A 19,000-nucleotide genomic window follows, 5' to 3' on the forward strand; every position below is an offset into this window, starting at 1 on the left:
GCCCAGGGCCTCTGCTCTGCGGCGGGAAATCATCCCAACTCGGAGGCGAGGGGAGCACCCCGACAGCAAATCTCAGTCCATGGTGAAGATGAAGAGGTGAGAGATGCAGGCTGAGGGCAGAACGGCTCCACCTGAAGCAAAAACATACAAAAAAGAAAAGAGCAGCACGCCGGCATCATGTGCCACACGTGCTAAAAGTTCATTTGCGACTCATGTAAATGAACAAACACGCACAACACTCACACCTGCAGCTGTAATGCCAAATGGGAAACGACTGGCAACTGAGAAAATGAATTATCATACACCTGGATTGGAGAATTAACAGGTTAAATTGGGCTGTTGACAGAATAGTAATCAGTTTCACGGGTTTGATTAAAGATTTTAGCGGATAAATGTTGCTGTGAAAAGAAGTGTTTTTTTAGTTGTTATTCTTGTTTGTCTAAAGCTAAAAACTATAAATGTTGCATATTTGTTTAATCTTGTTTTTTTATACCAGGTGATAATGATTAAACTTTTTTGGTCCACAAGCTTATATTCACATAAATTGTACTTTTGGCCTGTATCTCCAAAACCACATAGCAAACGCTGAAGTAAATCAGATCTTCAAACAACATAGTGTCTCTGTTTGTCCTGATTCGTGTCTTATCTTTGTCTGTTCTCCTGCAGGATTGATTGCCGACCTTCGTTCACTCTTTACTGATTTTCATAATGATTTTAAACAATGCATTAGGATTGCATACAACGCTGCTAACGTGTTTTTTTGGGGCGCAACTTACCTGAACAGATTGTTTATGATGGAACAGATGTTAGCTCGAAGTACACACAGCAAGCTCTGTAAGTTAATTAGAACAGCAGTTACTTTTTGAAAGCATTCATCCATTAGACTGTCAGATAAATAACCTATAAAGAATTAGCATGAAACATCAGAGGAAATAGGACTTCTTGTAGTGAACACATAGTTTTTAGTTGTTCTTTTACAGATTCTGCCTTATAACTTTAAAGGGTCAATGAAAATCCAGTTCCACGAAACACTCCTCTCGAAACATGCTGACCATTTCAGTTTCTGTGTCGTAGTTTGAAATATTATGTGTGAGTCCAGCTGCTTGAAAGCAGCTCCAAACATTTAATTAGGTCATTCAGCTTTCCATCTGTCCATGTTGGACTAAAGGCATCCACTGCTGGGTCGGGCCTGCTGGTTCTTTTAGCGAGAAAACTGCAGCAAAGCATTGCATTTGGGAATGAGACCATGAGAGAGAGAGAGCAGAAGAAAAGCTACTGCACATTACAGTACATTTTAGAATAATTCATAGAAAGTTTTTATATCAATTTAATGCAGAACATAATCACAACGATGGTGTTTGTTTGTGTTATATCGTATATCATTTCCACTATCTCCGTTTAACAGGTCAAGACAGCAACACACACAAGAATGCAGCAGCAGTGAAGCAGAAACTCATTCTGCAGCTCATAAATAACATCGTGCTAGGTTGCTATCGTTAATCCAACGTTAATCCAGTGTCAACGATGTTCTGGTAATGACCCTGATGACTGTCTGTGTTTTGGAAGCTAACATACACAGTCAACATCCACTTGCAGCTCTATAATTACATGCATGCAGCTGCCCTGGATGTGGGACATTATTTTTTCCCCAAGAGTCATTTTGCCATTTGGAGATGACAGGCCATGGCCCTGAAAAAGTAGACCCTGCGTGAAAAAAATATAAGGTCGCAATGCTAATTACCTCTGAAAGTCTATTGTTGGATGCATCAGTAGCAGTGTCTCGCCACTGCCTTCCATTTTGCCGAGACAAATCTGAAGCTATCACCATATCTATTTAAAAGCTGTTGGTTGCAGATGGACTCCAGCAGCACTAGAAAAAATGTATGTTTGATTTAAACCTTTTCCTATATCTACCATTCACACCCTATTTAGCACTTGAGCCAAAAGGTCTCCACTGAACCTCCCAGCATGCTTTGCACTTGTTATGCAGAGTCATTCCTCTCCTATTACAGTCGCGCATGCCTTGAGAAAGATATGAGGCTGTCGTAGGCAAAGAGCGCTGTGTTTAGACCTGAGAGATGAAAGAGAAAGTTCTTGTAAATTATTCATTGACCCCCCACTGTACTACAAGGCAGCACCACGCTCTTCTCTAGTCTGGCAGAGCTCATAAGAAACTTAGGGCAAACTCACCACTTAGGCTCTTTACCACCGCAGAACCTGAGTCAGACATACTGTGTGCATATAACATGCACCAGTCTGTGCTTATGAGAATCAAGAGACTTTAGTCAGTGGATAAACATTTGTATCATACATGTGCATGTGTATTATAATATTAATTATATAAATATATCATCAAAAGGTTTAATTTCTTCCTCACATGAAGCTGCAAATCTGTGGATGCGAGAGAGAAAAGCGAGCAGTGGCTCTCATAACTTCGCAATGAGTTAATTTCAGGTAACCAAAGAAACACATTGTAAAGACGGAAAAAGACCGCAGGCAGTTCGGATATTGCCGTCTCACTCCTCCTCCTCTCCGGTGCTCAACTCCGGAGGCCCCCAGGGCTGTGTGCTCAGCCCCCTCCTGTTCACACTGTTCACCCATGACAGCGACCTCAAACATGGAGAGAACTCTGTGGTGAAGTTTGTAGACGACAGCAACAAACAACGATGACAATTCATATCAGGAATTGTGGAATGATCTGCCTCTGCACGTTAAACAGGCCTCTTCTCTGTCTGTTTTTAAATCGCTTCTTAAAACACATCTTTTCTCCGTGGGCCTTTGACACCTAGTAAAATGTCGACTTTATTTACTCGATTTAATTTCTTATTTTGATTGCTTTTATTGCGCGGCTATTATTTTTACTTGTGTTTTATGTCTTTTAATCTACTGTTGTATTTCAACAGTAATGTAATTTTGCGCCTCTTGTGAGCTGTTATGTCTTTTATTTATGATGTCTTATTTATTCTTTTGTACAGCACTTTGGTCAACTTTGGTTGCTTTAAAGTGCTTAACAAATAAAGTTGGATTGAACTGGATTGGTAAGAAATCAACAATCTTTGTCGTGGTGCACAAAGAAAAAAAACTACTGCTCATCGTCAGCTTAACCGAAGGGCTGGCTGGTGATTTTGGAAAAAAATAGGCAACAACACAACTCACCAACACACACACCTTTTAGCAGCATCGCAGAGAACCTGTTATAGTTATAACACATTGGTCAACCCCATGGTCAACTTCTAGAGAAGCATTAGAAAGCATCATGACTACAAACATTACAAATTGGTATGCGGGACACATGGGGCTTTTCCACTGGCACGTCTAGCTGTTCCAAGTGAAACCATGCCAATTTGCTTCTCCTTCACCAGTCATCTTGAGCCAAACCACACCCAGGATGGACCCTCTCCAACCCACCCACCCAGCCTCCTAATAGGCTGCAGAAACATCTTGCAACCATGGACAACTACTTGCAACCCCAGTTTCCCCCCTCAAACAAGCGTGTGTTGCAGAGATACACATCTCCAGACAGAAAGATGTTGCTGTTGTCGCTTCTAACTGAATCTTGGAAAGTTGATCCTACGTCTTCCTGTTTGTACGTCATGTTAAGTTACTGTTGGTGATAACCGAATATTCACCCGTCCACCCCACTGCCTTACCACCAGACTGCAGAGCAGCTTCTTTCCCCCAGATTGTGAGACTTCTAAATTCATCTTCTGCTGTAAACCATAAAAAATACTTCTATTTTTCCTGGCTTATTATTCATTCATCCATTCAAATTTTAAAAGATGTTTTGTGAGCAGCATTTTGTTGTTCAACCGTGTGTTGTAGACCGACAAACGAGTAAACCTTGTTCTTTGTAAACAAGGACAAAATCATTTTCCCTGATAACTAAGCAGATTAAAATGTCTTTTCCTTGAAATCTGCAAAATAGCATGCAATCTCTTCCCCCCTGAAGGTTGGTTTACCTGTTACCATGGAAGCTTCTCGAGTGTGCAGCGGGAAGGGCTCTTGAAAACATCGCTCGCGTGACAACAGAGATCACAAAGCTGTGTCAGAGAGGAGCATGTCACCGCTCAGCGTTCAGTAGAAGCTCTTGAGTGCGCTGCCATGTCACTTACATGATTTGCAGCAGCAGAGTCCATTAGCCCGGATATGACATCAAGCATGGAGACCTCCACTTTTACTCTACTCAGCTCTTTAAGCTTGTTCTTGCGCCAGCTGACTCTGCATCAGACGCACTGTAAGTCCAGGATTATGGAACAGATGGAGTTTAAAAATGACATATAAAATGAGTTGTATTGGTGTTTTGGAAATAACCAGAAAAAGTCAGAAAAACCAGTCAGAAAAATTAACATTATTACTTGGCATTCCTTAGGAACTGATAATGATGGGGACAACGACGTCACACAGTTAAATGTAACCGGATATAGATGGTCTTTTCCCCCCACTGTTACCTTTGAATGCTGCTGTCACTGATCAATTATGGGATTTGTGTGCTTGAACAGAAGCAGAGGGGCAAAAGTACACACTTTCTTTACTCGAGTAGAAGTCCTGGTAAAAGTAGAAGTACTGATTTAACTTCTTTACTCAAGTAAGTAAGTACAGGAAATAAATGATAAAAGTGAAAACAATCCTCTAAAGGAAATTTGTTGATTGTTGAGTCTAATTTTGGGTCTATAACATAAAGAAATCCAAGCAGACGTGTGCAGGGTCTCTTCAGATACGAGACACTGATAGGCTACGCCTTTCCTCCGGCATTCCAGTCTCGCTCTTCGTTTGTTTCTGCCTCGTTACATCTCGTTACGTCATTTCTACTTGCCTCGTCTGCCGTGCGTGATGTGCACCAACGGGTTTCGGAATCAGTCTTGTGATGTTGGGAAGGCGGCGTGCAATAACTCAAACTGAGCAAGAAAAATCAATAATTCCTCTCAAATGCATTCAAAGTAAAGTAACAAGTCTTTTGAAGATGTAAGGCGCAGAAAGCACAAATCATTGGTGTTAAAACGTATGGAGCCAGATTCCTGAAAAAGTAGAGTAACAAAGTGTTTCTACTTGATTACTTCCCGCCTCTGAACAGATCTGACACCTGAGGAGTGCTCACATAACGGTGAATCCACTACTTGTGAGTTACAAAAGTCATGAAACTCTGCGATTCTGTTTTACACAGAGAGCAAACATTTTAATTGCTAAGCGATGAACACCTATATTTTGTCTCAGTGAAGAGAGAGAGACAGTAAAAGTGCATGGGTGATTGGTGCAAGATGTTCGTTCAGAGAGCAGCTGCTTTGCCTTTCCCTTTTTGCACACACGCACACACATACACACACACACACACACACACACACACCTCAACGCTCACTACACATACTCAACACCGTACTTGCACATTTCTCATAAATACAACCTACAAACTGACTCTTGTGCTGGTAGCCATGTGCCTCCACAATTAATTAATTCAATCTTTTATGCTTTCACTGATAACTTATGAGTCGTTGTTTAGGCATCAATCTATATCACAGGCACTTTGAATGCAAACCGGGTTTCCACAAACAGTGTAGCCCGAAAAACGAGAATTCATCAAGTCTTTGCCCGCGGCTTCAGCTTTTATAGACTTGCATTTAGTGAAAGATATTTTACGACTTTTATACAGGAATATATGCTCCCCAGATGTTTAACATTTGGCAAACATCCTGATATCAAGCATTTTATGCATGTCCTGAGGCTCGCTGATGTGTGAGTTGTTGATTTGTTTCGTATCGTTCCTGGCAAACACCACCAGCGCCGCAATCAAAAGGGACGCCTACGCCCTGTTTCTGTAGTTTTGTTATACCTTTTGTTAACTCCACGATTCCTCTCAGGCAATCTCAGTCGGATCCGCGGAGGCCTGAGGGAGAACAAGAGCTGCAAACACAATCAAGAGCTCCTTGCTCACAGTGCAAATATTCACAAAGGTCAATGCGTGAATTGTTGACAAAAACATGGAGCAAACGACAATATTCAGAGTAGCTAAACAGTACAAATAGATTCCACAATGCTGACGTGCTCCTTTAAGGGTTTATTAGGCCTCGAGTCAAGGCTTGGTACGTTATTCTACCAGCATGTTTTGTTATCTATGTAGAAAATCTATTCACATCCCGACAGCAGTGAAACAATTCAAATCCAATCGCTGTGGCTGGTGCAGGCCTCTAATAAGCTCATCCAGTCGTCTCGTCGGAAAACACCGGACGGGCCAACGCCTCGTCCACACCGAGCTCACTGGCTGAAACACACTGGATGTAATCAAATGGTAACGTTGACTAGGAAGTGGTTGAATGCTAATGTCCGCTAATAAGTTATCAAACATGTTGCTTTACCTTCAAATATGGTCAGATTTTCATTTCCTATGTTGGTGTGACTTGAAACCTGAAACACGGCAGCAGAAAATCTACCCCACCCTGAGCATGATGTCAGAAGAAAAATGGCCACAGAGTGAATACAGCCTGTGTGGTCAGGCTTGTGTTATGGAGGAGAGGCTCTGACGGGAGGCCTGAAGAGAGGAGGAGGGTTTTTTTTTTTTTTTTTTTCGGTTGGATGCTTTCAAAATGTAGCTTGCTTTTGCTCGCCAACCCCAGCTTTTGCGGGGTTCCATTTGTTAAGCGAAATCTAAGTGGTATTATTTCAAAGTGGTATTATTCCAGTGAAGGCAGGATGACAAGAAAATGACACACAACTCAAAATGCACCTGCACTTTGTAAACGATGAATAAACAGACGCACAACATGATGCGCGTGTTTTTCCTCTCCGGGGTCAGGATGTTCGGTTTAAACAGGCATAAGTGGAAGGCAGCTAATGTGCACAAACCGTGGAGTAAACAACTTCGCTCTCCATCCGTAATCGGCTCCACCATGAGAGAGACCCATTGTTCGGGCCGGGCGGCAAATGAATGCGGTACAGGACGTTCTCCGCAGTTCCCTTCAAAAGGTTGAAGACGGGTATTACGCTGTAATTGCTTACAGGGGAGATGCACAAAGGCTCAGTAACCCCGCAACACTTCCACCTGATACTTCTTTTTAAGGACTGGTAATTACTCATTTCTAACTTGACGGTCCCTACAGGTGACGGTGACCTTCATCAAGATAACAACAGGCAGATTTGCTAACTGTTCGCCGCTTTCCGTGGGGTATCCATGGTGATTTTTATTGTCCCTGTAGGGGGGCTTGTACTTCTTTTAAGCATGTGATTTAGGCTGACATTTTAAACAGGACTGACCAAGCCCCCAATTTAAATTCATTGTTAGGGAAAAGTTATGTTCCTGGAAATAGCTCCAGTCATACATTTCAGGAATAATTTTCTGAAGTCTCCTTAATTAGAAATCATTCAGTGCTCGGCACTATTGCCCAAATCACCTTGTAATTAAAATGCTAATTCAGTCGGGATGTAATTGTTGCGGAGAAAACCTGGAATCCCCGAGATGACAGCGACAATACATTAGGAGCATCGCCCAATTGAAAAGTGGCTGGCTTCAAAATACAAGAGAAAATTGCATTTTTCACATACAAAGTGGGTCGTGCAGAAACAAACAGAGCATTGACTTAATTCCTAATACCCAATTACATTAAGCACTCAAATTCGACAGAGTGTGCATTATTTTTTTAACTTCAGCCGATTAGCATCAGTCCCTCTCTTCCTGTTCTGCATCATTTGCATGTCCGCACTTGGCATGCACGCCGCCGCACCACACAACTCTTCTCTCATTTAGAAACCCGGTGGCTATGTGCCCCTGAACAAGGCACTTAGCCCTCGAAAAAAATCTCCTCCAGCTCCTCCACAAGTAGAAGACACTGGTGCACAGTCATGAACTGATACTAGAATATATGCAGCAGTGAGAATGTGAAGCGGGGAACTGGTAAGAAAGTGTCTAATTTGTGATAAACTGGAACACACTGGAACTACATTAAATCACCCTCAATTTCTATCTGAAAATGGTAGTAATGGACTCAGGCATATATTCCTTTAGTAATATCCTACAGGGGTCCAATTAATAGAGAACATTAGTGTGAAGCTGCAGAGAATATACTGTAGATTAAGAGCAAATTCAGCCAGTGTAGTTGAAACTGAGCCCATAACACAACTCCACAGCGCTTTTCTTCTGGGGGTAGGAGTCCTCGTGGAAGTCACATCGGGTGAGTTCCTGCACCATCCCGGACCAGCATGACTCAAGTCTACCAGTGATTGATACTTAACATATTCCTCTTCCTTTCTGAATAATATATAGCTATACTGCTCCAGACTCTAAGGTTGACTTCCTGGAATATTAAATACATACTCAGAATTCCTTCACAGAGTCGGTGCCGAAGCCGACTCTCAGCATCGCTTTAGATATCTTAGTAAACAGCATGCACTGCACCGAGGGCTGGAGGGAGATCGGCTACACCATGGAACGGGAAGATGACACGGAGGAATCAGTTTTTTTTTGATCAAACTGCATTTAATTATCATGAGTGATACCAAGTGAGTAGCAACGATGCCAAAAACAAACAACTGCTGTGAAGCTAAAGGGGTCCTTTCAAAGACTTCTTAGGTCTTTTCATCACTGTTGGATTTCAGCCCAGTTGCCAGGATAAATTGTTAGTAGTTCCTGTTTCAAATTCGTGTGAGTCATAGTCTACCTACCATATTGACATTTCTACAGAAAGTCTGCATTGCAGCATTTGTAAGTGCGGATGTATTTAAGGAGGCCTCGGGACAATCTCCAGCCGTGTTTGTGTCAACAAACACTGGATATTTTTGACATCTCCAGCCATGTCTGTGTTGACCGGAACAGATATTTTAAACATGATATTTTCCTCACCCCAACCAGGTGTTTTTTTGTGCCTTAATCTAACCAGAGCATAAGCACAGTGTTGTGACGGGAGAAGAATACAAAATTGATCCCAAAGAAACTTGTAACTTATCGGTGGTTTCGCAGAAACTTACTTTACCAATTCTGGCGAACGGGTTGTTGATTTTCTCTTAGATTTTAAATATTTATTTCGGATAACAAGAGATAAGAAGACAGTTTTATCCTGTGTTTTAAGTATAAATACGGGAAGTGCAGCATTAGTTTTCAGTTAACCAAATAATCAATTGTTCCATGAATTTTGGATGCAATCATTGTTTTGTCAATGGTCGTTGCTTTATCACACATTCCCAGGTCAGGTCATCGTGACGACAGAGCCAGCACCCATACATTCATACAATGCATCAGGAGCTATTGGTTCAGTATCTTGCTCAAGGATACTTCCGACATGCAGCTGGGGGAGCCAGGGATTCAAATCAGCAACCTCCCGATCACTAAACGACCCGCTCTACCTCCTGTGACTACAGCACCTGTGACTACCAGTGATGTAGAGTCAGGGCCGGCTGTCAGTTTGAGGCTAAATGCATTGCTTCGGCACTTTTCTGACCGCCAAGTCATGAGTAGCACTCATCAGGCTGCGAGGTGAAAGCTGTTGTTAAGTCTGTTGCTATGACTGCATGCGGAGCAGCAACATGAAGTCTACAGAAGCAGACTGCGCTGTGGACCGGCGATGCCCTAGGTAATGTCAGTGCACACCCTCTGATAATGTGTCAGCTCAAGCGCCTAAGCACAGGAAGCACCCGGTACCTAGAAGTATGTAAAAGCAAATCTACAAGGATGTGCTGCTCTTGTGACCCCGTTCCCGAGGCAAATTAAGTGGCTGTCAGTCACACAGAAGGTAGCTGTCAACTCCACAAAGGTCTTGAGTGCCCTGACAGAGAAGAGTGGCTCTGTTGGTTCCTCTGACTCGCTAGCAGATTTGAATGCTGCCAAATTGCTGGTTGCTAACACAAAAATTAAGATATGGTAAGTTTGGAAAGATCCTTTCAGCTAAAGGGTCAATTCTGACCTAGTCAAAAAGTAAAGTCCAGCCCAAACATGGCGGCCTCTCGATGACTGTTGGGGAATACAGAAATGGGACCATGTGCGCTTCTTAGGAATCAACTCATGGCGTCATTGTGGTTCAGCGATACTGCTTCCCCACATCTGACATCTTGTTGTTCCTGGAACATTTAAGTTTGTTGTTTCACCAATCAAGCTCCAGGAGCAACATATCTACTGACAAAACAGCCAAAAAAGTTCATATCTGCAGAAAGCTGTCATGGCTGAGCGGGTTACGTGTGGAACTATCACTCAGGAGAAGTCCCTGTTTGGTTAGGTTTAGGCGAACAAAATACTTGGTCGGGTTTAAGCACAAAATGTCCCCGTCAGGTTTAGGAAAACATGATTTGGGTTCAAACTGAACCTTTCACAACAATAAACATGTGTTAGAAAGGATAACTTTCCCCCGAGTCGCCAAGCTTTGGCATTACAAAAACTTGATTGGTCAGCCTCAATGATTGTCCCCGAGCAACATTGACTACGATGTTATAGGCAACACCAACACGTCGATATAAGATCGTGGTTGGTCAACATAAACACAGCTCTCCACGGCCTGTTGAGAATGCTGAGCGGCTGGGCGGCTACACCGAAACCGTGGCTACCGGGGTCAAGGGCTGACATTAACCTATGAAGTTCTCTAAACATAAGTCTGATCCGAAGAGTTATGAACAATTACCAACTAACAACTGTCTAAGAGGGTGTCAATTGTAATGCAACACATTCGGCTGAGGACAGCTTGCATTGGGTCTGACAGCCATGATCTTTTGGAAGACTACAAGGGAGGCAGTAAAAGGTTCAGCAAGGGCCAAATAATTCAGCCAGTTTTCTCCTGCTTCAGGCTTTACAGCGAAAGCTGGGACTTTGGGTCATGTCCTCATCTCTGGATGTCCAAAATAATAGGCTTTGAGGTAAGTACACTGAATGTTGGAGGCCACAGTCCTGAGCAGAAGAATCCCAGTGGCTCTTTCCAACTACGAATGTTGTGGTTTATGTTTTTTTATTTGCTACGTCGACATCATACTAAGAGCAGCTGAAATATGCCCGTCTCACGAATAAAGAACTGAGCTTTGGGTTACAAGGTTACCAGAAAACATAGCTTAGCCTAAATTCAATCAGGAAGACTATCTTTCTGCTGCTCATCACTCACTTTTCTCTCTCCTTCTTCCATCATAATCCATCATAATTGTTGCTTGGGTTTGGAAGGTTTCCGCTGCTCCCCTGTTCACCCTTTTAAAGATATTGCAGGACGACTGTTATTACAAACTCAACACTTCCTAACAGAAATGTCTCACAATAACAGGCTTTTGTAATAAAACTTTTGCAGGAATGTGTTGTGGAAAGCTCACTGACTTGCAGGTTTTTCGTACGAGGGGCTACTTGAGCTGTCTCTCCTTTCATGTTTGTCCTCCAGTTTCACTCAGCTGAAGTCTTTTATTCATTTCTATGATAACTTTAGAGTAAGAAAAGTTGAGTTCATTTTTGTGCGAGAAATAAAAACATGACGTGACACAGTTGACATGATGGATTACGCTGCTGCTGTCACTGAAAGGCTCTCGTTGTGTCAACGGTGACAGCACGGGGTGAAATTTGGTATTACCCATCCAGTTCGATATTTAACCTCATATTAAAAAACTAATCTGTTCTCCTCGATGCTGCTGACGGTTGTCATTACAGTGTAAATGGTCCCAACCCTCCTCCACCTCATTTACCTCCAGCTCAGGTGTGAGCTCACCAGAAGCCCTATAAGCCAGTCTCTTCATCCACCATCAACGCCACCACCAGTCTTTTGTCTCAATGAGGGGAATATCACGCAGAGCTTCATTATCCCCTTAAAATGACTCAGTTTAAGGGTCTAATCACCGGAGACTATTCACATTACTCATCTTTATTGCGCACACGTCAATAAATAACTTGCTGCGGGTTTTCATTTAAGGCAGGGGGGCGAACTAATCAAAGCTACTAAACTTTTCTCCTCCTAAAACTCAATTTTAATCAGATTTCTTAACAACGTTTCTATCAAAGCGGTTAACAGCTGGTTAATTTGCTCCCATTCCAGCAGGAATTTCCTCACGTTTCAAGCATTTCTTCATTAGTGTGTGACTGTGTGTAGCTTGAATAATTGCAGAACGCCACCCCTCTGCCCACGTCGTGTCAAACTCGACAGATCAGGCACAGAACCCTGGGCTATTTTCGGGATCTTCAGACGGAGCCACAGCGAACTCCACCTCTGTTTTCTCCGGCATGGAGAAGCGGCAGGCTGTTGGTTTTGACTGAGAGAGGAAGAGGGCAGCTCTGGGACAGGAAACACAAGCAGATTTCCCTGGTGGGAAGCACTATTAGTCTGGCATAGATTTACAGAGGAAAGACACAATGGAGGCTGCTAACACACATCTGAACTCCCTGTCGGAGATTCCCAAGCCTACAGTAATAATCTCAGTATTTACAACTGACATCCACGAACATTTTGCCTTCTGAAATCTGATTTCACTCCATATATATTTACTAAACATCTCATATTGTCAAAATACAGTCGGTGTCCTTCTGTTTTCCTCTTTTTTCCCCCCCCACACAAGTGAATTAGTAAATACACACTCAGCAGTCAGATGTTGTGTCTCCAGCCCCTGTAATTTCATACACAGTGGCAGTTCAAAGTGCTTTACACAAAAATAAGACAAAACATAAAAATCAAAGCAGGGACAAAGTTCAGAAACAATGACAACACCACAGCGCATCTGTCACAAGGACAAGACGTGCGCCCAATTCAGAATCTTTTGATTATAATCATTTGATGCATCAAGGTGTTCATCGCTTCTAAAGCTGGGGCTCGTTTTAATTACTTTACATACTGTTAGGTAGCTTAATCTAAAATAATGTATCAGAATCTCTCAGTTGTATTATTAATAATCTGAATCTGCAAGAAGTACGACATGTTCTTCCAAGATGTGGAAGGGAAGAAGTGTGACGAAGCAGAAAAAATAGAAATACTTAAGTAGTGTGGAAATAGCTCAACACTGTACAGTACTTGAGTAAATGTACTTGGTTACATTCTACCTATTCCATGTTATTAGGACATTTTTCTACATCAAAACATTTGGCAGCTTTAAAGACTGAAGGAACTAACTGACCACTTACACACAGTGACGGTCTTCCTCATCGCATCGCTGACCAAACAAGCAATAACCAGAACCAACCACGACTACACAGACAAATCTCAATAATGCCCCCATCAACTCTCCAGCCCCCCGTTTTTCATATCATCACTGCCAGTTTCCTCCCACATTCACCACACTTCCTGCGCACATACAGTACAATTCTATGCTGGCCTATCTGCAAGGTCCAGTGGGACCGCCTGTGTGTCGTACACCAGTTGGTTTTCAGCAGATACCATTGCCCTGGCTATCTGATCTTACAGTGGGAGTGGAGCTCAGCTCCTATCTGCAGTCATTTACTGCTGCTCCATTTCAATTATACAGTGCTGATTGGCTTCGCTAGCATGCTGTGGTCCCAGAGGGTTCTTCCGGGCAAACAAAGCACGGTTACAGAATACTCTGACCCTGACATTCTCATAGAGCTAATTCTGACGAGGGAAAGCGTATGAGTCACTCTGAGAACATTATCATATCCATCACTTATTAATAGAGATAATGCAAGGAATGCCTCCCTATCTCCCTCAGTGTTGAGATATTGCATGTGTTTACAGAGGTAATCAACAAGGCACCCAGTATAGCATCTCATGATGATCAGCTGTTGGCTGCATTTTCAATCGAAACTTGGTCAAGATCAAGGGAGAGAAACAAAGAGAGAAAGAGAGAGAGAGAGAGAGAGAGAGAGAGAGACAAAGCGAGAGAATATTTCAGACAGGCAGAGGGCCGTGATACAGTATGTGCAATTATCAGTGATCGCTGTCTCTGAGATCCTTTAATCAGGCCGGGGAAAGTGAACACTCTGGGATGGATCATGGATAACAATCTCCAACAGAGTGTGGACACCGCCGAGCATGATTTTCTCATTTCCATGGGATACCGTATTAAGATGAAGTGCTTTCCAGAATTACTGACTAATTGTCTCGGTACAAGATGAAGACAAAACAATCTACGCTGATACGTGAAGGGGCATCTGAAGAAGTGCGGCTGAGGAGAGAACGGACCCTTCTGTCTGTTTGCGGCTTATACCAGCCTCCCTCAAGGGCGATACATAAGACCACACACCTGAGTTGCTGCATCTTAATTGCAGGTTCAGACTGTCAAGCCAAGTACCCGTGTCTTATTTTATTTAATTAGGAATAATTGCATTGAGACACCATGTACCGCCGATTGTAATGTTTATTTATCTGGAGGGTGGTATTTTACAAGGAGCAACAAAGAAGAATAAATATGATACGAGCTGTGATGATCAGCACCATCTGCTGAGATACAGTCTGCGTGATCCATACAAACGCCCCGCCGGATGGCAACGGATTAGCGGCTAGCCAACAGTGACATCTAGAGGCCGGATATAAAACTGCACACGTCTTCACCTCAACACAATGCCATACCCTTTGCCACACGGGCGAAACACATCTCTCAGTACAGTATGAAAGCTGAAAGGCGCGTAACAAGAGAAAAACAGGTACGTTAACCTCCTTAAAGAACACTTCAAACTGCAGCTCTGCAACACGGATCCGCTCGCGTTTAATTTCGCTTCTGGCTGCAGCCATCCAATTAGTCATGCGCCACTGCAATATGGTGATCAGTGGGAGCTCGGAGGCAAGACATAACAACACTGATGGCTCCTTGAAGCATGGCGGACCAAATGACAGCGATTTACCATCAAATTGCATTGCTCTGCAAGGTCAACAGCTCTGCGTGGGGAGGGTTAGGGTGAGACGGGAAAATGTTAAAGCTGCCGCACAATCGCACAGAAACAGCGCAGCAAAGCGAAGAAATGTAGATGTTATTTGTCACGGCATAGCAACAATTAAACAAACGCAGGTAAGGAAAATCCCCTCAGGAATAAATGAGGGCGATGCGGACACATTCTATGGAGATAAACACAATCCCCTTTGAATATGATACTGCTTTGCTGATACGCTGATGGTTCGTTGTGATGCACCTTATTCACGTGGCGGCCATTTTCCTCCGACGTCACGCTCACGGTGGGAAACTTGAATGCTTGCATTATGTAACGCTGCCGCGTTACAGGTTGCAAGTCGTATAAACGTAGTTAATCTGGAAAATTGCTCTCATTTTACAGCTTTCCAGTTGATCCGCGACTAAGAAAAGAGGGTGGATAGTGAAAATATGGAGGCACGTTCAGCCATATTTCAAGGTAAAACAACATATTTGATCATTCGTAAGTTGATGCTGGCGTTGAACAACCTGTCAGCTAACATTGCCATTAACAACTGGTGTGTTTCACTTTACATATTACACCTTTCCTAATCGTATCACATCCAAACAGTAACGTTAGCTGGAATGTGACTGAATGCTAACGTTAGCCATCGTCTCATGGAAGCTAATCGGTTATCAAACCCGTTGTTTTACCTCGGACTACGCTCGGATGTCTCTGAGCTACCGTTACTAAACAATCAGGAAGCAGTGAGATGATAACAATTTGTCAGATGTCCTACATTTAAAGGACTTTGCATTGCAAAACACTTGTACCAAGTACCACATTTGAGTTTGCCCGAGCTTGACGTGAGAGGGAAATGGCCGCTATTTGCAGTCTATATGTAAAACAGGAGTGAAACTGAGTCTTTAAAAATATTGTAATGCTGACAGGAAATTAAAAAATCTGGATTCAATTATAAAAAAAAACACTCCGAAAATGACTTAATGACTTAATATTTGGCATGTTCCGAGAGATAACTGACACAAGGACACATGATTAGAGCTTGCAAAATGTGTTTTTTTTTTTCCAAAATCAAATGACTCAAATTCTAACCCACTCGGTTGAGGTCGCAGCTTCCCCTGAAAGTCTGAATCTTCTTATTTTGCAAATACAACCTATTTATCCAATTCCTTTCAGCAGCCGGGTCAAGGATGGTACTCAACATTTGTTATCATCCATTTGGCGCAGGTTTTGGCAAAAGGGGGGGAATGAAATTGGTGAATTGGGCTTCTACTCAGCGCTCCCAGCAGGGAGAGTGCTGCTGTTTAGGGGGCACACAGAACCCCCAAGCAACCCATTAGGATTAGACTGTTTGTGTCCGCTGTCAGCACTATCATACCTGAGCTAAAATGCATTCCTGAGTGTGCAAAGTAGTGGGTTCAGCAGTAGAAAGACCTTGCTTTTATGACTCACACCAGCTCCAGCAGCTGCCATCCAGGCCTCCCCGCACTCAAAACTCACACCATCCTCTTCCCCTTTTATCTCCCCGCCACTGAAAAACCACTGTGTCCACCTTACTGCCATTCTCACTCCTCACCCCGTATAGCATTTTACAGCTTTGGGGAAGCAAGGGAGAGGTCCTCAGTGTGAAATGGATGTGCAATCACAGCCCTTTTCCTTGAAGGTTATTACCTACACTTCTTGGCTTTTCTTCACGGCCACCATGAAGCCGATGGGGGGAAATGACAATGGTCAGGTTTGTTGAGTCGGAGCATTAAGCCAAAAGCAGGAGAAATAGCTTTGACACTACAGGCTCTTCAAATCACCACACTGAGCCACCTAAATGCCACAGCAATAAGCAAAGAGACAGGAAGCATTTTTCATCACAGAAGGGGAGCTCGTTTCAGAGCGAAGGAGACCGGCGCATCTTGTTTGGCACTTTTCTTGGAGCGGGGGATGTGAAGTGTTGTCAAGGAACAGCCTCACAGCGGTGGGACAAAGCTTTCATTAAGGCTTAAATTGAAGGACATCACTACAACGCGACACGTCTGGGGAGCTTTTTAGTTCAGGTAAAGCAGCGGCGAAAAACAAATGGGCCAATTGGAAGCTCATTACAGCGCCAAAACATACAGTGTAGGTAGCCCATGGTGGAAGAAACAAAAAAAAATCAAATAAAAAATAAAAAAACCTTTGGTTTATTATCCAATTTCTGTGACACAAACATTTGGATGAGGAGCGCGATTAAATTAAAAAAGCCAACTCGTCCCGTTTTCAGTTTTCGACCACTGGGACACTTCATCTGAACATTCACCCGCCTGATTCTGTTAGTTAAGAGAGGAAAATGGGAGAGTCAAGGCGGTGAAGTCGCCAGAAAACGATGTCGGCTTTGTAAATGTACATGTCATATGACGCACAATCTGATATCGGCGCGCTGGTGTTGTTCCCGGGACATCATAATTTAAAAAAGACTGTCAAACATTGCGAAAGGGTGAAAGGTTTTAAAGGTGTTATATTCAAGATTTTTATTTAAAGCGTTAATTAAAATCATCAACAGAATATAAACCACTAGCTATACGATCAACTGAGCTTACTGGCAAAAACAGCAGCTAGCTGTGTGTTAGCAGCAGCTAGCAGCAGATTTCGACTCCTTTGAATTCCTACATACTGTCCTTTAACCAAAACCTTGTTTACCAAACCAAACCCAAGTATTTTTGTTGCCTAATCCAAATTAAAAGCAACAGAAATCTGAAAAGAAACCCCCCAAAAAAGCACATAAAGTGAACAGTATAATAATAATCCTCTGATGGAGATACACAGCCTGGTCGGTCTCCTGGGTGAGAGTCCTCCAGCCATAAAGAGAAAGCAGCTTGCTCAAAGAGTGGACTTTCTCTCTTTATTAGAAATAATGGTCACTGGAACAACATTCACTATGATGTTCTTGGAACAACACCGACCCAATGGTGTCAGATAGACGAGCCCAGTGAGACGGCTGCCGCGCAAGAGACCGATGTTTGGGACGGTACTTCAACATTTGCAGGAGATAAACCACTGAATAATTTCACCCACGTAGAGACATTTTCCAGCCATGTTTGTGGCAACAAAGCAGATGATTGTCAGATGATTGTTACCCCGCAACAGAGTACTTCTAATGAGATGGAGGGACCGTTTACAGCCCCATACGCTAAAACATGCTAATTTCTAGCCGTAACCAAGTGTTTTTTGTCTACTCCTATCAGACTAATAGCTCAGAAGTGTCACACGATGAAATTGCAGATGTAACCTAAAGAAACGTAAGGCTGCAACGTAAAGGAATGTCAAATTTCAACAAATGTGGGTATTGCAGCACATTGCCAACATTTTTTCTGGCAAGCTGACTTGCTCAGGCAGGTGAAATCTGCCTCAGGCCTCTGTACCTGTCAATGTTTCAGAACAAAGGCGGAACAAGCCTTTATTTTTTCACTCACAGTACATAAGTGTGTATCAGAAATTAGTCATCTAAAGCCTCCCTGACTTATCCACAAGCTCCGAAGTCAGTGAGTGTTGCACCGCATCTCATACGAGTCATACCGAGGCTATTGTTATTCTCCACGAAGGCTCCAGAACAAGCACAGCTCTGACTTCCCAAAAACACTGAACCCGTTTTTTTTTTTTTTTTTCCCCTACCCTCCCAGGTTTGTCTTGCTATCTCATGAATCATTAAATGCCTGAATCAAAGCGACGGAGGCACCAATCCTGGAAAGATGAATGTCATCTCGCATCAAATGAAACGGATAGCGTAAATTGCAGGGTTGGAAAAACTGTGGCTCAACATTGATGTTACTCCAGGAGGCACGCCCTCTTTTTTTTTTTTTTTTCTAACTCGGAGGAGTGTTATAGATACAAAGGGAGCGATGGAAATGCACACAGCCTCTTTGTTGAATAATTGATAAAGGAGGTGAAGCTATAAACACAGATTTACAGAAGTTACAGCACACTGTATACAAAAAAAAACTTTCCTGGAATGTTAAAAATAGGGTCTGAACTCATTTACTGTCTGTGTTTTTTTCCTTTCTGTCCTGCTGTCGTGGAAAATGAACAATTGTCCTGCCGTTGCTTTTCATGCCAACTTTGGAGACGAGCCTGTTGAACAGTACTTTGTTACTGTGCCTTAAAATGACTACAAGGAACTTCAGCAATGGTTAATATTTAGATACTTGTAATCAGCAAGTATCCCTTAAATGTCCTTATAAGATGCTTATTAACAAAATAACATAACATGTCATTTCCAAACCTTCACAA

Source organism: Sparus aurata, chromosome 18 (assembly GCF_900880675.1).
Source record: "Sparus aurata chromosome 18, fSpaAur1.1, whole genome shotgun sequence".
NCBI classification, from domain to species: domain Eukaryota; kingdom Metazoa; phylum Chordata; class Actinopteri; order Spariformes; family Sparidae; genus Sparus; species Sparus aurata.